A 21,790-nucleotide genomic window follows, 5' to 3' on the forward strand; every position below is an offset into this window, starting at 1 on the left:
GAGGAGTCACAGCGTCTCCCTCTCTCTGCAGCACAGACCCAGCGCAGCAGGGACCGTGTCAGAGGATGGAGCCATTGCTGCACACAGTGGCCGCTGCACCAGCCCCATGAGCAGGATGCAGCGGCAGGATCCGGTTTGGGGGGAAAGGTTGGGACCAGGATGGAAAATGATTCAGCCCTCTCAGGGTGAGGTGAGTGGGCCGGGGGCCAGTTCAGGTTGGGCTTAAAAATTGGGCCCGAGCAGACCCCTACTTCTGCAGACAGACGGAAAGAGCTGTCTGTGTCTGATGAGGCCAAGGGATGACTCTGAAGGAGAGAGGATAATACCATACAACTACCTGGAGGGTGTGAACACCAAGGAGGGAGAGGAATTTTTTAGGATAATACATTTTGGTAAAAGTAGGAGTAATGGGATTAAGCTAAAAAAGGACATTCAATTTAGACTTTGATAACAGGAAAAATGCCCCAACTGTAAGACAGGGCTATTAGGTTATGACATAGTCTTCCTAGGAAAGAGGCGGAAGTTCGGTCCTTAGGGGCTTTTCAAATTAGTTTGGCCAAAACAGTGGAAAATGGCTGCTGGGAATGCTCCTGCATTAGCAGGGAAATGGACTGGATGATCCAATAGGTCTTTTCCGTCTCGGTCTCCTGTGAGTCTAGACATCTGTGTGACCTGCATGCCAAGGTCATAACCCACTTTGGAAGGTTCAAAGCCAATCAGATCTCTGAATGGGAGAGCTTAGGGGTCAGACAGGGTCTGCATCAGATCTCTTGATTGGCTATACGTTCCAGTGGTTCTGCTTTAAAAGGCATGCTTCTGCAAACTGCAATCATAACAGACAGCTCCACTGGGGAGAAGCCCCTTCCATTCATTTTTAAATGTAAGGAGGATTTTTTTAATGGAAAATTGTCACTGACAACTTATCAATACATAAGCACTACATAATTCAAGTAATTCAAGTAATTAATCACATGAATTAACATAATTAATCACTCTCCTTACAGTGAGTATGATAACACCCATTTTTTCATGTTCTGTGTGTATATAAATCTCCTCACTGTATTTTCCACTGAATGAATCTGATGAAGTGAGCTGTAGCTCATGAAAGCTTACGCTCAAATAAATTGGTTAGTCTCTAAGGTGCCACAAGTACTCCTTTTCTTTTTATAATTAATCAAGTAATTCAAATAATTAAAGGAGTCGGAGGCCAAGACAAGCGGTTCAGTTGGCCTCCTAGTACTTTAATGGAAACTAAAATGCCTTCTGTGTTGGCCCTTAATAGGGAAATGGACTTTGTTGGATGCAAGTATTAATCAATGGAAAAAAGGGGTCTGAATATTCCTCCTGGGGCAATTCTGCACTACTGCACATGTGCATAATTAATGAGCCCCGCATATTTTTATTTTTTTGCACAGTAAAAAGCTTCTGCTGAAATGCTGCTGCCGTTCCATCTCTTGCCCACCAAAGGGTGCTGTGGCAATAGAACAAAGCAGCAACTCCCTATCAGCGAAGGAAGAGAGAGAGCCTGTCTTCTTCACAGCAGGCCAGGTCAGGAGACAGGGGCTATGGGGAGACAGACAGTGTGGGATGCTGGGGTGGGGTCAATCAGGGGCTCATAAGGGCTAGTGGGGGAGGACAGACTGGGGCAGGGGCTGAATGGGAGTGGAGGCACAGAGTTAGAGGAGGAGGGAGGTTCAGGGCTCCATAGTGATGGGGGAGGAGGTGCAGAGCTACCTAAGGACAGGGGCCGGTTGGCTGGGGGCACAGAGACACATGGGGACAGGGGGAGGGGGTACAGGGACACATTGTTAGGATATAGATGTTCAGGCCTGTCTGTAAAGGCCTATCATCTAAGAATTTAGGTGTATTCTTATCACTTGGCTAGTTCTAGAGGTATAAAAGAAAGAATGAAAATCACTGTCTGCCAGTGTAAGGTCCTTCTCTTACTGTGACAGTCTGAGGCCCTGTTCTTAGGCTAAGGCCTTTGGCTAAGCAGCAGAGGCAGCCATAAGCTGGGAAGCGACCAGTCACCTCTTCACATTCCCAACTAGTCACATTGAAATAAGGTGCTATTGGGCTGTTAGGAACACAATCCTGTCCTGATAATGCCTATTGCCTCCAGAGAAAGGGAAGGGCCTAGAAGATGTAAAAGGAAACTTAGTTTGAAAGCATCCTGTCTGGCAAGAACTCACTTATCACTAGCAGGGATGTGAAATCCTCATTTCTGGGTTTGTTCTATCACTGTAGTCCCCATTTCCCCATTGTTTGTCTGTATAATCTCTGTCTGGTTCTGTGATTGTTTCTCTCTGCTGTATAATTAATTTTGCTGGCTGAAAACTAATTAAGGTGGTGGGATATAATTGGTTACATAATCATGTTACAATATGTTAGGATTGGTTAGTTAAATTTCAGGAAAAGGATTGGTTAAGGTACAGCTAAGCAGAAGTCAAGTTTTACTATATAGTCTGCAGTCAATCAGGAAGTGAGGGGGTGGGTGTGTGGGTGGGGGAAATGGGAACAGGGAATGGGGGTGGGGAAATTGGAATCATGTTTGGCTAAGGGCAGGAATGGGAACAGGGACACAGCTGTAAGGCTCTGTGGTGCCAGAGCTGGGAAGGGGGACACTAAGGAAGGAAACTGAAATCATGCTTGCTGGAAGTTCACCCAATAAACATGGAATTGTTTGCACCTTTGGACTTCGGGTATTGTTGCTCTCTGTTCATCTGAGAAGGACCAGGGAAGTGAGTGGGTGAAGGAATAAGCCCCCTAACACACATGGGGATGGGGGGAGTGGGTTTCTGAGTGGGGGTGGAGGGACACATGTAGACGGGGGTGCAAGGACCCATGGGTGTGCAGGAACACATGGAGACGGGGCAGATGTGCCTTACTGAATGGGAGAGGTTAGGGGTCAGACAGGGTCTGCATGGGGGGAGCTGCCTAACAATTCCTCCCTGCCCCTCCCAAAAAAACTGTTCCATACTTTTCCCACCCATACCCAGCAACGCTCCAAGTTCACACCCAGGCTCCTTCCCAGCAATTTACTTCCCTCCATTACCCTTGACTCTACCAAGCCTTTGCACTGCGCCTAAGGGGTGCAAGAAATACGGTTCTGTATTGAGTTTAAATGAATTATTACTCAGAGTTCTGTATTAACATGCAGAGTAAGGAATTGGTTTGTCAAAAAACATTTCCTGAATCCTTTTTGTTGTCTGTATTCATACAGACATACTTGCTGACAGGTATTTTGAAATAAATAACCAAACATCATTTTAACGGGTGTAATTATATTGTATTATTTTGACAAACAAAATATGCAGAATTTTGCAGAACCTCTAAAATATTGTACGCATCATTTTTATTTTTTTCTTGCAGAATTCCCCCAGTAGAAAATATATAGATAAGGGTCCCTTCAATGCTATAATCTCAATAATATGTCATCATAACAAAGGAGTGTTGGCTAGGCTTTAGAGCAGGGAGTCAGTTCACTTGGGTTTTATTCACATTCTTTGACTAACTTGCTAAGTGGTGTTGAGCAAGTTACTTAATTCCCTGTGACACAAGTCATCCGTAAATGGGGATAATGCTTCCCATTCTCACAAGGGTGCTGTGAGTCTTAATTCATTAGTATTAGGGAAGTGCTTTGAGATTTTTGGACGAAGATGCTAAAGAAGGACAAAGTATTATTAGAAGAGATTACTGCTAGTCCGATGGTGTACTTTTACTGTCTACAGCCCATGTACTCCACTGTGTGTAAAAGGGCAATGCTGTCTTTATAGAGCATTGTATCATCCTGATCTGTAAGAACAGCATTTTGCATGATGAGTTTACGCCTGAGGACAGAAGGGCGAATACTGATTCTCCTGATGGTGCGCCAGGCCAAGTTCTACACTGAATTACCCCCGTGCAGTCCCTTGTACCCCCATGAAGTCAGGCAGAATTTGGTGTGGACACCTGGAAAGCGGATGCAATTTCATGAAACTGCCCTACCTCATCCTTTTGCAGTTTCTCAAGCAGAACTGTCAGAACGATAGCCAGCTTGGTCTCGGCTATAAAGGCAATCCTGAGGGCAATTTTGCCCTTATCTTGGTCATCCATATGTGCCAGGAGGGAAACAACCTCATTATAAACACCTGAAATTAAATAAAAGGATTCGGCTGGTTACCACTGACAGCAGAAATTGGTGCTGGCCTCTTTAATTCACTATCCAGTCAAGATTCTGCAGGAGCCCAAACACTGTGAGAAGTAGACCTGGGAATCCTGGAAATCCTCTTCCTTCCTCCTCATGACCAGGTTTGTTTGCTGAACTACCCAGTGTGCTTGGGGGGAAATCATAATGAAGCAAATTTGCTCCTTTCAAGTAGGTCCCCACGTAAAATAATCTTCCTTTCCCTCTTTACTGTCAATTGATGAGTTTTGATAGCATACAGAATAATAATTTAACTCTAAGCCAAGAAATAGAGCTAAAGTTAAGCACATGCTGAGGAGTTTTGCTTAGTCAGGGCCTCATTTTCAAAAATCTTGAGCACCCAGATGTACCTATTAGCTATGCTCGGAACTTTTGGGGCTCGGTATCTCTTGAAAATCAGGCCACTGTTGGAGAGCTCAGTATGAATTTAGAAGCTTAACTTTAGGCCCCTTGTTTTGAAGAAAGCCTTTAATCTTCTTTTATGGTCGTTTAAATAATTGCAGAGAAGACTCATGGAACGGAGTTCATCCAGTTCATAGAATATCAGGGTTGGAAGGGACCTCAGGAGGTCATCTAGTCCGACCCCCTGCTCAAAGCAGGACCAATCCCCAACTTTTGCCCCAGATCCCTAAATGGCCCCCTCAAGGTTTGAACTCACAGCTCAAACCACTGAGCTATCCCTCCCCCCTGTACAGTTGCCTGTAGAGGTCATAAAGGAATTCCCCCGCCCCCCACCCTCACCCCCATGCACAATTGGCGAGGTGTACGCTGTGAGTGGGGTGGGGTGGGGTGGGGTGGGTCCCTCCAACCTTCATCTGAAGCATCAGGGATTGACCATAGCAGGAGATGGGACACCTGGTAGGGTGGACCAGTGCTCTAAAATGGTTCAGAGAATCTGTTTCCTTAGCTGTCCTGCTCACATGCTCAGGGTCCAACTGATCTCCAGAGTTGTGGGTGGGAAGGAATTTCCCCCTGGTCGGATTGGCAGGGACCTTTGAGTGGCAGGATGGGGCACTGATCACCTGCTAGGATAATCTGAGTATATCTGACCCAATCAATTCTCGGCCATTGCAAGGGCCTCAGGCATTGGTGGAACCTCAGTCTCTCCTGTCCTCTGCCGACGGCACACAACAGTTTTGTCTCCTACAGACTGAAATGTTTTTGTCCAAGACAAGTTTTGGGGTTCAGTGTAGGGTTGCTAGGTGAAATTTAGTGGCCTGTGAAATACAGGAAGTCAGACTAGATGATCTAATGGTCCCTTCTGGCCTTAAACTCTAGGAAACAATGAAATAGCTGGTATATGAAAAAAACCAGGATTTGATCTCCCATGTATCTCTTCGCTCTGGGCAGAAATTCTCCAGGAGACTTAATATTTCACAAGAAATCTGAAATGCCGTATTTATCTGTCTCCATTGTAACAGCATTCCAAGCATGAAGGAGGAACTAACAAGATTTCCCCTTCCCAGGAAAGACTACTTGAGGTTAGGTGATTGCCCATCCGTTATGCAAATTGCATCCTTCAGTTGTAACACCCAGATGCAAACGGAATCATGACTGTAACCTACTCTGCCCATCTGTGTGGGATGAGGAGCACTAGTGTTGCTAAGAAATGTGACCCCATGCTTTGTTCTCTTGCATTTAAGATAGTAGCAGAGCTTCATTTAGACAGCTAGAGGAGAAGTCCTTCTACCTTTTTTGTTCTAATTTCCACTATCGCTGATGGAGTTGGCTCCATGGATGCAGAAGAGACAAAATGAGGACCCATAACAAACATAAAACAACTGGGAGAAAAGAAGGAAGACCTCCCCCATAACATTCCCTAGAAACTCAGATTCTCAGGAAAGTTTCCAGGTCCAGAGGCTGTAGGCCAACTCCTCAACTGGTGTAAATCAACACAGCTACAAGGAAGTCAAAGGAGGGACACTGGTTTACAGCAGCTGAGGTTCTGCTCACACAAATGGAGAACATTACAGCTCATCTGTATGCCTATGCTTTCTAAATGTGTGTGTGAATATAGAATGGATATAGAGAATACAATGCTGACCCTTACCTCTGTCGTTTACCTCCTGATCACTCACAAATTTATTCATGTTTTAATCTTTCCTCAACACTTCCTCCAGTCCTTTCTCCAAAGAGCTCCAGTACTGATAGGCAGCTGGCCTCTCAGGCTGTCCTGTCCGGAATAGCCAGTTAAGATTATGCAAGCACTATTATGACATCGCTGTGACTGTGACATAGCACATAAACTGCTGCTGACCAGGTAGGTGCTGTGATGACATGGACAAGAGTCTCAAAGGTATTTAGGCTCCTAACTCGCACTGAAATCAATAGATGTGAGGAACCTAAATACATTTCAATATCTGGGCCCATCCATGTACGCAGTCCAATAGGTGGCTAAATTTGCTCCAGTGTAGAATTTCTCATTCGCTCTAAATCGTTTTGAATTTTGGTTCCGTCCCTCTCTCAGTTTGCCACACTTTCCAATATTGGTTTTACTGGAAAATCTGCTCCTGCTTGAATGGATAGAAAATAAAAGCACCGAACAAAGAAAGAGAAGAAACTGCCTTGGAGAATGCACAGTGATACTTGAGTGTGGTTGGTTGGTTGGAATGCACAGTGACACTTGAGTGTGGGTGGTTGGTTTCTTTTGCTTTTTAATTTGGTTGATTAAAAAGCTTGATGAAATCTTATTGGACTGTATTACAAATCTTGATTTTTATATTGTTTTAAAATGAATTGAAATTTATTCTTCATTTCCATGTCCTGCCAAACAAATCAACTAAATTATTTTTTGTTGTGTTTAATACAGTGTGGTGTCATATGTATGGCCATATGTAGAGCCCACAGTTGATTTTGGAGATGATGTTGCCTTTAAAGCATTCAGAGTGATGACACTCTTTGCAGTAAACCATGTGGAAAAAGAATTCCAATGACATGTGTCCTTTGCTATGTATAAGTGATTTTGTGCCTTACCCTTTCTGATTTTGCCCTTACACGGACACACTATTCTTTTGTACTCCTCCTTAGTAATTCGTCCATGTTTCCCCATTTTGTAGGATTTCTTTTTGATTTTCAGGTCATTACAAAACTTCTGATGGAGCCATTGGCCTCTTACTATTCTTCCTCTCTTTCCTTTGCATTGGCAGTTGTGCCTTTAATATTGTCTCCTGGAGGTTAAACTGCCAGCTTTCCTGAACTCCTTTATGCCTTAGACGTTTTCCCCATGGGTCGCTACCTACCAATTCTCTGAGGATGTTAAAGTCTGCTTTTGGCAGTCCTTCTCCTGTCATTCTCACTCCTTCCTTTCCTTAGAATCATGAAATCTATCCTTCATGATCCCTTTCACCCAAATCACCTTCCACCTTCACATTCACAACCAGCTCCTCCCTGCTGGTCAGAATCAAGTCTACAGTGGCTGTCCCCCCAGTTTCTTCCTCCATTTTCTGAAACAAAGCATTGTCCCCAGTACATTCCAGAAACTTATTGGGTAATTTGGGGTTTTACCATATTCCTTTTTCAGCAGATGTCTGGGTAGGTAAAGTCCCCCATTACAATCAGGATTTGTGTTTTGCATATTTCTGTTGTTTGTTCTAGAAATGCCTCGTCTCCCTCCTCTTCCTGATTTGGTGGTCTGTAATAGACCCCTACCAGGACCTCACCCCTGTTTAGTCCCTCTTTTATCTTTACTCAGAGACTTTCAACTGGTCTGCTTCTCACCTCCTTCTGGACCTCAGAACAGGTTTACAATGCAATATGTCCTCTCTTTTTTTTCCTGCCTGTCCTTCCTCAACAAGCTATAGCCCTCTATACCAATAGTCCAGTCATGAGATTTATCCCAACAAGTATCTGTGATGCAGTTAAGCTCAGTTAAGATTTATGTTCTAAAACTCCCAGTTCTTACTGTTTATTCCCCATTAGTATTCCTCCTTGCTTGTGTGTACAGACATCTAAGATGTTAAGCAGATGCCCCCATGGATTTCCCTCTTGTTTCTCCTATAATTCTACTGCAATTTTCCACATCTACTTCTCCCCACACAGCTAGTCCTCTATTAAGGCCACCTTTTTTTACCCGGTGGCTTTTTTCACCTGCCCCCTCTGAACTTAGTTTTAAGCTCTTCTCCTAAGGTTGGTGAGTCAGTGCATGAAGATGTTCTTCTCCTTCTTGGTCAGACGGACCCCATCTCTTCCCAGCAAACCTCCTTCCTGCAATAGCATCCCATGGTAGAGGAAGTCAAAGCCTCCCAGAGACCCATCTTCATAACCCTATTCTGTGGGCATGCCTACCATTGAGTGTGTATTGAGCAGAAAGAACACTCAGTGCAGGAGACAAGGGGACTGAGTTAAACTGCAGATGTCAGGTTCACAAACTTCCATTTTCCGTGACTAATCTCTTAAGCTAGTGAGGATGGCCACGGTATAAAAATATTTCTGGAGATCAGCATGTGATTATTTGTATTGCAGTATTGCCTCACAGTCCCAGTCACAGAGTAGGATCCCATTGCGCTCGGACCTGTAGAAACAGAGAACAAGATGGTCCTTAACTGTCATTAATTAATTAACACATCTTAACAGCACAACAAACAGACAAGAGGATAATAAAGCAAGCAAAAAAGCCCCCTTTGACCAGGTACCAGCAGATAACTAATATAGAGCTACCTATTTCGGGAACTTTCTTCCTGATTCAGGGTCTGATGTGACTCAGCCCCTGTTCCATGCCATTGTGTAAACTGGGGACTCGTACATTTGCACAAGATGGAAAGTATCCAGTGGCACACCGTTGAGGCCTACTCCAGTTTTAGTACATAAACAGCAGGCCACTCTGCAAGAAGCTAAGGGCATGGTCAGCACAGAGAGTTTGCCTGTCTCTGTGCTGGTGTTCTGCACCCCTCACTGTCTACACCTGGCTCCATAAAGTCGGGCCTTTCAAAAATGCAGCATCAGGTAGGAGCACAGGTAATTGTAAGAATGCTTGCTCATTGCAGCTGTTACCATCCTGGCAAGGCATCCACATATAAGTCCACTACGGATGGACCAGTGATGGGAAGAGTGTTCATGCATGTGACAAGTAACACCATGAACTATGTAATGCCACAGAATAAATTAAGATCAAGAACAGAACAAGAGTATGTGTGGCAAAGCCATGACAAACACTGTGCAGGCATCAAGGAGCTCATAAATTAGCACATCATCACCCCAACACTGCCTCAGCTTGACTTAGAGCTTGGGCAACAGTAGACCCTCAAAAGGAGGAGGCCACAGCTTTACACCCGTGGTCACTGTGATGTTAACTGGCTGAATTTGACAAGAGCTGGATCAGAGGTTGACTTTGAGTGTATTTACAGGGGGCAAGGTTTTCACAACACAAGCTTTGTGCACGCACGCAAATAGTGTTCTGCAGCAGTGCAAGTTGAGCTGCAGCAATGAGCAGCGGGATCCTGCTTGGGCTCATAATTCATACACTTCTCTCACTAATGAGGATCAACAGATCAACCCATACTGAATGCAGCTTGACAATATACCATCACTTAAAACACATTACAGTCAGAGAGGATGATAAATATTCCATGTATACACATTATGTACAAGGCCCAAAATGACTGAGGGTGCAAGAAAACAAAGCTGGTAAATACAGAAAATGCATTTGTCATAAATATAAAGGGAAGGGTAAACCCCTTTAAAATCCCTCCTGGCCAGAGGAAAAATCCTCTCACCCATAAAGGGTTAAGAAGCTAAAGGTAACCTCGTTGGCACCTGACCAAAATGACCAATGAGGAGACAAGATCCTTTCAAAAGCTGGGAGGAGGGAGAAAAAACAAAGGGTCTCTCTGTCTGCCTGCCTGCCTGCCTGAGTGCTGCTTTTGCTGGGAACAGAACAGGACTGGAGTCTGAGAACTTTTAGTAAGTAATCTAGCTAGGTATGTGTTAGATTATGATTTCTTTAAATGGCTGAGAAGAGTTGTGCTGAATAGAATGACTATTCTTGTCTGTGTGTCTTTTTTGTAACTTAAGGTTTTGCCTGGAGGGATTCTCTATGTTTTGAATCTAATTACCCTGTGAGGTATCTACCATCCTGATTTTACAGAGCTATTCCTTTCCTTCTATTAAAAGTCTTCTTGTAAGAAAACTGAATGCTTTTTCATTGTTCTAAGATCCAAGGGTGTGGGTCTGTGGTCACCTATGCAAATTGGTGAGGATTTTTACCAAACCTTCCCCAGGAAGTGGGGTGCAAGAGTTGGGAGGATTTTAGGGGGAAAGACGTGTCCAAACTACGTTTCCCAGTAAACCCAGTTAAAGTTTGGTGGTGGCAGTGGAAATTCCAAGGGCAAAGGGTCAAATTAATTTGTACCTTGGGGAAGTTTTAACCTAAGCTGGTAAAAGTAAGCTTAGGAGATTTTCATGCAGGTCCCCACATCTGTACCCAAGAGTTCAGAGTGGGGAAGGAACCTTGACAGCATTACTGAAAAAAGAGCTGCAGATTGACTCCTGCTAGCAAGAAGCTTCTGTACAATGTACAGTAAGATATTGGGCTTAACCCAACGCAGGGCTAGGCTGAATTAAAGTCAGTCAAAGTTTTGTCTGAGTAGGGTATGAGGCCCAGCTCCTCAAAGGTCTTTAGACTCCTAACTTCCACTGAAATCAGTGGAAGCTAGGAGCCTAAATACCTACTGTAGAATTTGACCCAATAACAACAACAATAATAATAATTTGCACTTCTAGAGAGATTTTCTTCTTCAAAGCATTTTACACACATGTTTTCTCACTCTCTGCTTCAAATAAAAGCCGTTATTGACAGACAATTATATTTTTCCGTCACAGCACAGACAAATAGGAGAGTGAAGAGAACACAGTTCATTAATGGGATTTTAAGCAGGTTCTCATATGGAAAAAAAAATAAAGATCCAGCACTCAGAAGATGACTCTGCTTAGCTGTGTGCCTTGTGGCTTAAAGCAGAATTCCAAGAACATTACTTTGCTTTTTGAAATGGTTTCTCAATTAATGACAACTCAAAATATCTGCTTCCACCTAGTGGTGCGGGTTTGCATAACATGTGTTGTTTGTATTCCCTGTTTTCGATATCTTTGCCTAAAAGATAAAATACATCCGAATTTACTGAGACAATTCACACTTCTGCACAAAGCCACAACAGCACTAAGAATGTATATCTTTGTTAGCAAATAGGATCATTAGGGAGAAGAAAAAGGATAATCTCAGAAAGAGGCTCTCTCTTTCTCCTTCACTTTATTCTATCTAGGTTTTTCTACTGTTCTCATCAATGAAGTATCTGAGCAGCTTCCTCTAGTACATTAATAATATGACTCACATCTGTCATGGTAATATCTTTTATTGGACTAACTTCTGTTGGTGAAAGGAGTGCACAGAGTTCTCCTTCAGGTCCTTGAAAGGTTATTTCTTTCACCAACAGAAGTTGGTCCAACAGAAGATATTACCTCAGCTAGGGTGACCAGATGTCCTAAGTGTATAGGGACAGTCCAGATATTCGGGGTTTAGGCGCCTATCAATCCCACCCCACCCCCATCACGATTTTTCATACTTATTATCTGGTCACCCTCTCCCTCACCCACCTTGTCTCTCTAATAGCCTCGGAATGACATGGGAGTTTGTTCTCCTGTCACAGACTGTCCCCTGAGAAAGCTCTGTCTACTGCACAGACAAGCCTCATCCTTCGAGTAGAAAACTTCATGGTGCCTGAGAAATAGGCCCTGTCAGCCACAACCCTAATCCCAGGGATTTACCTGATATTTTAGATATACTGGGCCCTGGCCACTGAGCCCCTGGAAGAGAAGGACTGCGACCTGGAACCTGACTTGATGTGTTCACGTTGCAGAAGTATGTACACAGCATCTGAAGGCAAGCAACAAACAACACTTCAATGGTCACTGAATGAGGGGCCTGTGGAAAAAAATAGTACAATTGTGCAATTAAAGACTGTGTCAAAATGCACGTGCACAGTGCTCAGACTCCCTGAATCCTGGCATTTCCAAACTTTCCATTGCTCAGTTTTGCAAACTTACTAATTGTTATTTTAATGCAGATTTTTGTATATTTGTTGGGCGTCTAAAGATATAAAAATACAGACATGGATTCATATCATTGTCGTGCAAACATCCCCATTTCATTGTTTGTTTTGAAAGAAAAAAGTACAGGACTAGGTTCTGGCAATTTCTGTATTGAGCTGTAAAGAAAGGTATTTTTAAGGGTTTTGAACTGTCGAAACAGAGGCACAGAGATTGTCTCACACAGGGAGGAGTGGGTGATGCAGTGCACACTTTCCCAAGCCAGCAGAGTTGCTGGACCCCAAGAGATTCCCCCTCTATTCCTGAGCCAACCTTGGCCAGAAGCAAGCAGACAGAAGGACAAAAGTAGCTCTCCATTTTAATAAAGGCTCTTGTAACTTCCTGGGTCAACTGGTCCCTTCCATTCTTTAGCTGACTATTACTCAGGCTCTTTTCTTACTGGCGAACTTGAATTTTGATTTTTCTACGTCATGGCCAGTTTTTATCGTCTCTCTTGTAAACTTGAATATGCCAATCCCTGAGAGGACGTACTTTCTTGTTTTTTCCTGATTCGGCAATCCTAGCTCTGGGGATTGAGCTCCCATTTAAGGTACTTTTAATGATGACCCCCAGTCCTTTATTTCATCTATCAGGATGTTCAAAGAGAGCAGCTACCCTTCACTGAACGCCACTGCTCTGACTTTGGATTCCCTTGTAGAATGTGTGGGGCTGGGGTAGTTGTCTCAGCTGGATTCTTAATCCAGAGGAAAGACGCTCTCCCCTGTTCAATCAAGATCAGAAATGGCACATAGATTTGGGAGAAAAAGTACATTTTACTTTTACTCTGTTTTCTTATTTCTCAAAAGGAACAGTACAACAAAGATAAAAACTCCATTGTGAATAATCAATATAGGTATTGATGTATCTTGTCTGAAATGGGACAGCTGCTCTTCTACTCTCGGGATGGATGCTATATCAATAGATAAGATAAAAAGACAGGCCTAACTGAGAGACTGAACCCATATGAGGGCCAAATTCTGCTCCTCGGTTACATGAGTACATCGCTCCCTGACTAGGGCCCAAATCTGTGTAAAGAAGAGTAAATCTGGTCCCGAGGGAGTATCGAACAACTTCCAAACTGTATAAGGAGGGTGGTTGAGTCTACACTATAAAGACAGTTCCAAATATGGACCGCAGTTCAGGAAAGCAGCCTTATTCATCTAAGCATATGAATGATGTAAGAAAATTCTGAAAATGTGGATCTTAGATCATGGTCATAATTTTAAAAAATTAATTGACACAGCGGACACCATTCACATTTGAAACATAAAGTAGCTTAAAACTGTCCTAGCTTGAAGTGGTGTGAAACTGCTTCAGGAAATGTGGTCCTCTTACAAGTGTAGATGTGAGGTTGCATATGTGGTAAAGCCATGTATACAGAATACATGCTGATCTTAATCCTACAAATGTCCTAAACACTATACAGAATATCTAATTGCTTATTTTTGAATCCTAATCAGAGAAAAATTAAAATGATTTGTGCAAATAATTGAATTCTAAGGATTGTGTAACAACAAACACTCTTATTTTCTAGATCTACTGAGAGCTAGCTCTGAGAGAACAAAACAGTATTTTCAGTGTTTATGGTTCTTTACTGAAGCAGGTCTATTCTTTATCGAAGAACAGGAAAACAAAAGAATTCACAATACTGTTATCCCTTTTGACCTGAGCAATTAGTGAATATTTTGGGTCTTGTGAGTTGTTTCCATTAGGGGGAGAAATGGATGATGGAGTCAGGCATTTTTTTGACACAATCCTGCTTATTTACAAAGAATGTACACAAAGTTCTATTTCCCTAACGACAGCAGGAATAGTTTCTTGGCTCACAATTCCAAGCCTCTTTCTATCCAGCAGTCTACCCTAAAGCGCGCGTGCTCTCTCTCTCTCTCTCTCTCAACTTTTTCTGAGATCACACTACAGATACTTCCCTGGGGCTCCTTTGTGCTTCTGCGGTGTCACACTCCCTCTCTTCCTCCCCCCTCCCGCCCCGAACCCCATCCCCCTGCATTTGCATTCAGACCCCAGTGAAAGCCCCTTCCACTGTATGGCTCAACTCCTATTCCAGCTTTACTTGATGGTGACTTCTATTAAGTCAGCCATCTATTCCACAAAAGAGCTTGATTGTTTTTACATTGATCCTGAATAAAGGACAACTGGTATGCCCACCAGCCTCAATAAGGCTTCCCCTTTCCCCAGCGTAACTACCTGTTTCCATGTTGTTTTTATAAATCTGTATCTTGTACATGTCCGCAAAACCCACAACATTCTTTTATTTTTACTAACCTGAAACAGGATATTGAATGCATAATTTCAGTTACACCAGTGTAAATCTGTGGTAATTCATTAGAATTATTTATCCTGGTGACAAAATATGTTAGCACATCAGGAGAGAAAACATGACACTTTTTGATAATTGTTATTGTTGCCGGCACCCAGTGCCGAGAGGCTAAACAACAGCTGAGGTTGGTTCGTTACCCGGTGTGCTACACCCAATAATCACAAAGGGGTGAAGAAGCAGAAAAGTTTATTTGCAGCTGCAAAAAGGTACAGGGAGAATAAAATCTCCAATCCTGCACCCAGAGCAGGAAGTTACACAGGCTTTTATACATCCTTTTTCCCAGCATACCTATCCAATAGCAAGCTGCCCTAAGTATCCACATAGCCAGCCAATCCAGTTCCCAGCTAGTTCCCTTGTTCTCTGTATCATTTGTTAAACTATACATAAAGCTGCTTTAGTCAGCATTGTTCTTCCATATCTGCCCTGTTTGGCCTTGTTTAGTTTCAGGCAGTCTGACTCTGCAACATATTGTTGCAGATCCTCAGCATAACTGCTGCGAGTGCCTCCAGGCGCGGGGGCCAAGGACACTTGGGCCTAGTATGCAGAGCTGCTGCGAGTGCTTCCAGGCGGGCGGGGGGGAGGGGGGGAAGGACACCTGGACCTAGTGCGAGGGGGCCTCATCGACACTCGTGGTCTTCCATCCCCTCGAGTTACCTAGTGGCCATGCCCCAGTGTCCCCACTGAACTCCCACATCTGAACTCCCAGCCAGAGCCCGTACGTGCTCCACCACTAGAGGCCCTGATGCAGCAAGCCACCCCCATACAGCAAAACAAAACTACTTCCCACATGGCATTAGGATGGCAAACGATAATAGAGAAAGATGAGAACTTGCTATAACAGGGGTTCTCAAACTTCATTGCACCACGACCCCCTTCTGACAACAAAAATTACTTCGCGACCCCAGGAGGGAGAACCAAACCCTGAGCCCACCCAAGCCCTAGCTCCCCCGGGCCAGAAGGGGCCAAAGTCAAAACCCAAGGGCTTCAGGCCCAGGCAGGGGGTGGGGGGAGCTGTAACCTGATCCCAGGGCTGAAGCCCAAGTCTCAGCCCTGCTTCTAGGGCTCAGGCTTGGGCTTCAGCCCTGGGCCTAGGCAAGTCTAACTCCAGCCCTGGCGACCCTATTAAAAAGGGATCCCGACCCACAGTTTGAGAATCGCTGTGCAGTAACATGCACTGATTATTGGTGATACTTGGTTTCCTCACAAAGACATGCACGAGGTTACATGGAACTCATCAGATGGTTAAACCACAAACCAGACTGAGCACATGTCAGGAGATCGGGTTGTAGGTGGTCAGGCATAGTGGTCAGACTGGGAGTCATGCCTAGTGGTGAGTGTCCAAAAGCCAAAAGCAGGGATTGAGACAGGGCCAAAACCAAGAAGCAGATCCAAAGATTTGAACTAGAGTCAGAATCCAAATGGCAGAGCCAAGAATCAAGTAGGGTGACCAGACAGCAAATGTGAACAATTGGGATGGGGGTGGGGTAATAGGAACCTATATAAGAAAAAGACCCCCAGATCAGGACTGTTCCTATCAAATCAGGATATCTGGTCACTCTAGAATCAAGAGAGAGTCGGAGTCAGGAATCAGAGCCAAGGGTCAGAACCGGATCACCGGGGGCAGGGAAGAAGGGAGCAGGGCTGGTTCTGAGGCAGGAGCAAGGCTGGATGTAGGACAGGATCTGGGCTGAAGCTGTGGAGGAACAGAGCAGAAGCAGGGCTTGGCAAGAGCTGAGCCCAGGGAGGCAGAGAATCACTGAGCACCCAGCGAGCGACTGCTGCTGCTGAGTTTAAGAACCAGACAGCTAACTTCTTCAGCCAATCTGGCAGGGTGGTCCAAGCAGGACAGTGTCGGAGGATGGTGCCGTGGGGAAGGCGAGCAGAGCTTCATCATCATGGGCTTGCTTCTGGACGGCGCCGTGCCTTGTGGTGCCGGAGGTCTATCTTGCCTGGTGGGAAACTGCGGTGCCATCATGGCAATCAAGTCCCTGGCCACCTCAAACGTGTCCAGGATTGAAGGGAGCTCCTGCTCCTCCACCTGGCACTCTCTAGCAGGAGGGTCCAGTGGCACCAGACTTGACGGATCCCTCTGCAGGCCCAAAGTCGACAGTGCTGATCCCTGCTAATATTCTGTTCGCTTTTTTGACTGCTGCTGCACACTGAGCAGATGCTTTCAGAGAACTATCCACAGTGACCCCAGGATCTTTCTTGAGTGGTAACAGCTCATCATTGATATGATAAACCCCCCTCATTTTATATGTATTGTTGGGATTATGTTTTCTAATGAGCATTACTTTGCACTTACCAACATGGAATTTCATCTGCCATTTTGTTGCCCAGTCACCCTGTTGTCTGAGGTTCCTTTGTAATTCTTCACGGTCTGCTTTGGACTTATCTGTCTTGAGTAAGTTTCTATCATTTGCACTTTTTGCCACATCACCATTTACCCCCTTTTCCAGATCATTTATGAATATGTTGAACATCACTAGTCCCCGTACAGATCCCTGGGGGACACCACTGTTTACCTCTCTCCATGCTGAATATTGACCATTTATTCCTATCCTTTACTTCCTGTCTTTTAAGTTAGTGATCCGTGAGAGGACTTTCCCTCTTATCCCGTGACTGCTTACTTTGCTTAGGACCCCCACCAAAGGCTCTTTGTCAAAGGCTTTCTGAAAGTCCAGGAACCTCATGTCTCCTGCTTTGCCCCATGGGCATTTTAACCCTCCAGACCCATTGGGTAACAGTGTGAAGTACAGAGGGAAACTGAGGCATGCATAGAATTATTTAAAAATGTTACAGAAAATTCCCACTTTATTAAGGTCTGGTACATTTTAAACCTGATGCTGCACATGGAAATGTGTCCAGCTGTCTCTCAGGCATGGGCCATGCATCTTGTGTGCTCCTTTCTCCCCAGTATCACACTTGTGACAGAGTGCTCCCAAACAGGTCACAGCTGGGCACCTGGGAACAGAGCTGAGCCTCCCCTGAGCACAGCCAAGGTCACTGACTCTCAGGAGAACTGGTGGCTTTCTTAAAGTCCCAGCTCCTGGAGTCATGTGAATTTGTGAGAATTCCAGTTTTTGCTTAGCCAATGAAGTCAGTGTCTAGTGCTCATGGCTGGGACCTATATAAGAAAAAGACCCCCAGATCAGGACTGCAGCTCCATGGAGGGATAAATAAAGAACCCAAACTGATCAGTTTTGTAATCCCATGATTTTGGGGGCCTCACTTCTGAGCTCTGAAGCTGGTGACGCTGCATAGATGGTGGGCTCTGTGTGCCTATTAGCTCCAAAGTACGCCAGCAACAAGCAGCACAGAGATGTCCTCTGAAGTAGCTGACAGTGTTAATGAGGGGAGCTGCAAGGCTTAGCTGAGCCACTGGGTGGGAAAGGGTGGGTTGTGGGGTGGGATGCTGGGTGGGGCAGGGCAGGCTGGAGAGAGTGAGGTGGAAAGTGGGGAAGACTGACTGGGCGGGGGGAGGGAAGGCTGGCTGAGGGTGTCAGGGAAGGCTTGTGGGGAAGGGGGTGGGGCGGTGGCAGCAGCAGGTGCTGGAAGGAGGGTGGCAGGCACTGGGTGGGAAGTTGAGGGGGTGTTGGTTGCGGGAGGCTGGGTTGGGGGAAGCAGGTGCTGGGTGGGAAAAATTGGGGGGCTGGGACATGGGGGGCATGGGCGGTGGGCTAGAAGGGGCAAAGGCTAGGCTGGGATTGGCAGATGCTGGGCAGGAAAGGCTGGGCTGGTGGGGTGGGGAAGGCCACGGGCACTTTGCTTGGCCTTTCCACACAGCATCTGTCTGTCCAGCCCCGTTATCAGGGCGTGGCCTTGCTTGCTGATCAGTCTTCAGAGACTGCTGCTGCAGTGCAAAGGCAATCCAGAGCTGGATTAACCTGACTGCTTCTGCCCCATGGCTCAGTGGACACCCTGCACGAGAGCCGGCAGAGGGACCCTTGCGTCCTGAGCAAAGCTCCCTGCCAAGGGGTTCTCCCAGGCAGCCTTTCCTTCTGTGCCAGAGCTTTGGGGTGAGAGGAGATGGCTGCCCTGGCAGGAATCTGGGGCCCATTGATCCAACACCCTTTGTCCCTTGGGTGGCTGTTAACAGCATCACGGGCTCGTCTGTGAGCCTGTGTGGGATAGAGGGCGGCTGCTCTTCATTGATCCCTCGTTATCTGTAGGCTCTCCCTGGCCGATAAGGGGGCTACAGGGTGAGGGCAGGGCGGGGCCTGGAGCCTGAGCTTTGGCAACCTGCCACCGACTGCCATGCCGGTGTTACGGTAACACCAGGACTCTGATTTGAACTCTGCTTCATGCTGTCACCTTGGGCCTGGAGCTTCGCCACCTGGCGTTCGCCTGAAGGGGGCGAGTGGTTTTCTTCAAATGGTTGAGCCAGCTCAGCAGCCTGTAACTAGACTCCTAATAGAATCAAAATTATAGTGGAAAGAGGAGGAAGTGCAATTAGCATGTAAAGCCCTCACAAGAGGTGGGGGGGGGGGCATGCCACCAAAGATTAATACCCATCCCCAGCCTCTCTCCCTTCACAGCGTTTTGGAACCCATGTCCCTTGCCTAGTGAGTGCTACTTAGTTGATGGCGAGTCCCTCCATCATAACAAAAGGCCAAGTACAGTTCCCCTGTCCTTGATTCCCATAATCAGGGTAATAACAATTTATTCTTCCTGCCCCAATAACAGAGACAATGGGGATCCCACAGCAGCCAAACTGACCATTTGGGCAGCTATGGCCTCATTCTAGGCGGGCTGGGTGTGCCTATGCAAATGAGATCGGCCCCTGAAGTTCTTTTCCTCAACTTGCCACACCTCACCACCAGATGTCAGGGTGGAGCTCATCCCGATTCTGCTTACAAGAGGAAAGTGATCAGGAACAGTCAGCATGGATTCACCAAGCGCAAGTCATGCCTGACTAATCTAATTGCCTTCTATGATGAGATAACTGGCTCTGTGGATGAGGGGAAAGCAGTGGATGTGTTATTCCTTGACTTTAGCAAAGCTTTTGACATGGTCTCCCACAATATTCTTGCCAGCAAGTAAAAGAAGTATGGGCTGGATGAACGGACTATAAGGTGGATAGAAAGCTGGCTAGACTGTCGGGCTCAATGGGTGGTGATCAATGGCTCCATGTCTAGTTGGCAGCCAGTATCAAGTGGAGTGCCCCAAGGGTCGGTCTTGGGTTCGGTTTTGTTCAGTATCTTCATTAATGATCTGGAGGATGGTGTGGATTGCACCCTCAGCAAGTTTGCAGATGACACTAAACTGGGAGGAGAAGTAGATAGGTTGGAGGGTAGGGATAGGATACAGAGGGACCTAGACAAGTTGGAGGATTGTGCCAAAAGAAATCTGATGAGGTTCAACAAGGACAAGTGCAGAGTCCTGCACTTCGGAGGGAAGAATCCCATGCACCGCTGCAGACTAGGGACCAAAAGGCTCGGCAGCAGTTCTGCAGAAAAGGACCTAGGGGTTACAGTGGACGAGAAGCTGGATATGAGTCAGCAGTGTGCCCTTGTTGCCAAGAAGGCCAATGGCATTTTGGGATGTATAAGTAGGGGCATTGCCAGCAGATCGAGGGACGTGATCGTTCCCCTCTACTCGACATTGGTGAGGCCTCATCTGGACTACTGTGTCCACTTTTGGGCCCCACACTACAAGAAGGATGTGAAAAAATTGGAAAACGTCCAGCGGAGGGCAACAAGAATGATTAGGGGACTTATGAGGAGAGGCTGAGGGAACTGGGATTGTTTAGTCTGCGGAAGAGAAGAAGGAGGGGGGAATTTGATAGCTGCTTTCAACTACCTGAAAGGGGGTTCCAAAGAGGATGGCTCTAGACTGTTCTCAGTGGTAGCTGATGACAGAACAAGGAGTAATGGTCTCCAGTTGCAGTGGGGGAGGTTTAGGTTGGATATTAAGAAAAACTTTTTCACTAGGAGGGTGGTGAAGCCCTGGAATGGGTTACCTAGGGAGGTGGTGGAATCTCCTTCCTTAGAGGTTTTTAAGGTCAGGCTTGACAAAGCCCTGGCTGGGATGATTTAATTGGGGATTGGTCCTGCTTTGAGCAGGGGGTTGGACTAAATGACCTCCTGAGGTCCCTTCCAACCCCGATATTCTATGATAAGTCTCTGCCTGCGCTAGAGCTTAAGTCTTTGCAGTTAATGTAACCCTTCTGAAACAGGAGGGAAGTTACTCAATGTTCCAGCTGAGGCCACGTCTATATTGGGAGCATTTTGCCAGTATAGGTAAACTAGTGTGGACATAGAAGAGCACTACTGTCCCCCACTGAATGAAGAACCTTTACCCTTAGAAAAGAGCAAGAATACAAAGAGGACGAACCCACTGCTCAGGCTTGCTCTGCATGGCTTTTCTATCACTATAGCGATGTTGGCTAGGGGTGTGATTCCTAACCAATACCATCATACCAGTACATCATCTTAACTCATGGAGGCAGTTATACCAGTATAAGTGTGCTTATACCTGTACAACTAATATACACTAGCACTGGAGAGCTTAAAATAAGATACTAGACTGAGAGGACAAAAGAAAGGAGCAGATTCTCCTCTTAAATATACAGCATTCTCGCCCAGGATAGAAGACTGCGAAGAGGGACTTGCAGACAGATGTACACTGAATAGAGTTATTAGCAAGATGAAAAAAGATGGCTTAGCAGCTCTCCTGCTCTGATTGCAAAGTAAAGAATTAACTGCAACATCAGATCACTTCTGCTTTGGCCAGCCAGAAGGCATCCATCTAACACTGGCTGCATTTGCTCCATGGCCTGAAGTGGGAAGTAAATAGCCTGGTCCCATGAGTGAACTGTTGGAAGAGAATAGGATCCCATCACTGAGCTAGGTATTCTGAAGAACCTGTTTCACCTTTCTTCAGGGTAAATGCACTGATCAGAAGGGCATTACTAAATATGAACTGGATGCTTTTACTAAGTGGTAAATGGATGAGCGATATAAATATGAAATCAAGACGGCTTCTTCCAGCCTAATAGCAAGTGAAGGCATCCTTCTAGCAAAAGGCAGCACAGCATACCGAGCTCACCATGCATAAGCATTTACAAAAATATGATTTCCCAAGTGCATTAGAGACCTTAACATCCCATCCTACCTTCAGAGTAACAGCCATGTTAGTCTGTATTTGCAAAAAGAAAAGGAGGACTTGTGGCACCTTAGAGACTAACC

This window comes from Lepidochelys kempii, chromosome 20, assembly GCF_965140265.1.
Source record: "Lepidochelys kempii isolate rLepKem1 chromosome 20, rLepKem1.hap2, whole genome shotgun sequence".
Taxonomy (NCBI): domain Eukaryota; kingdom Metazoa; phylum Chordata; order Testudines; family Cheloniidae; genus Lepidochelys; species Lepidochelys kempii.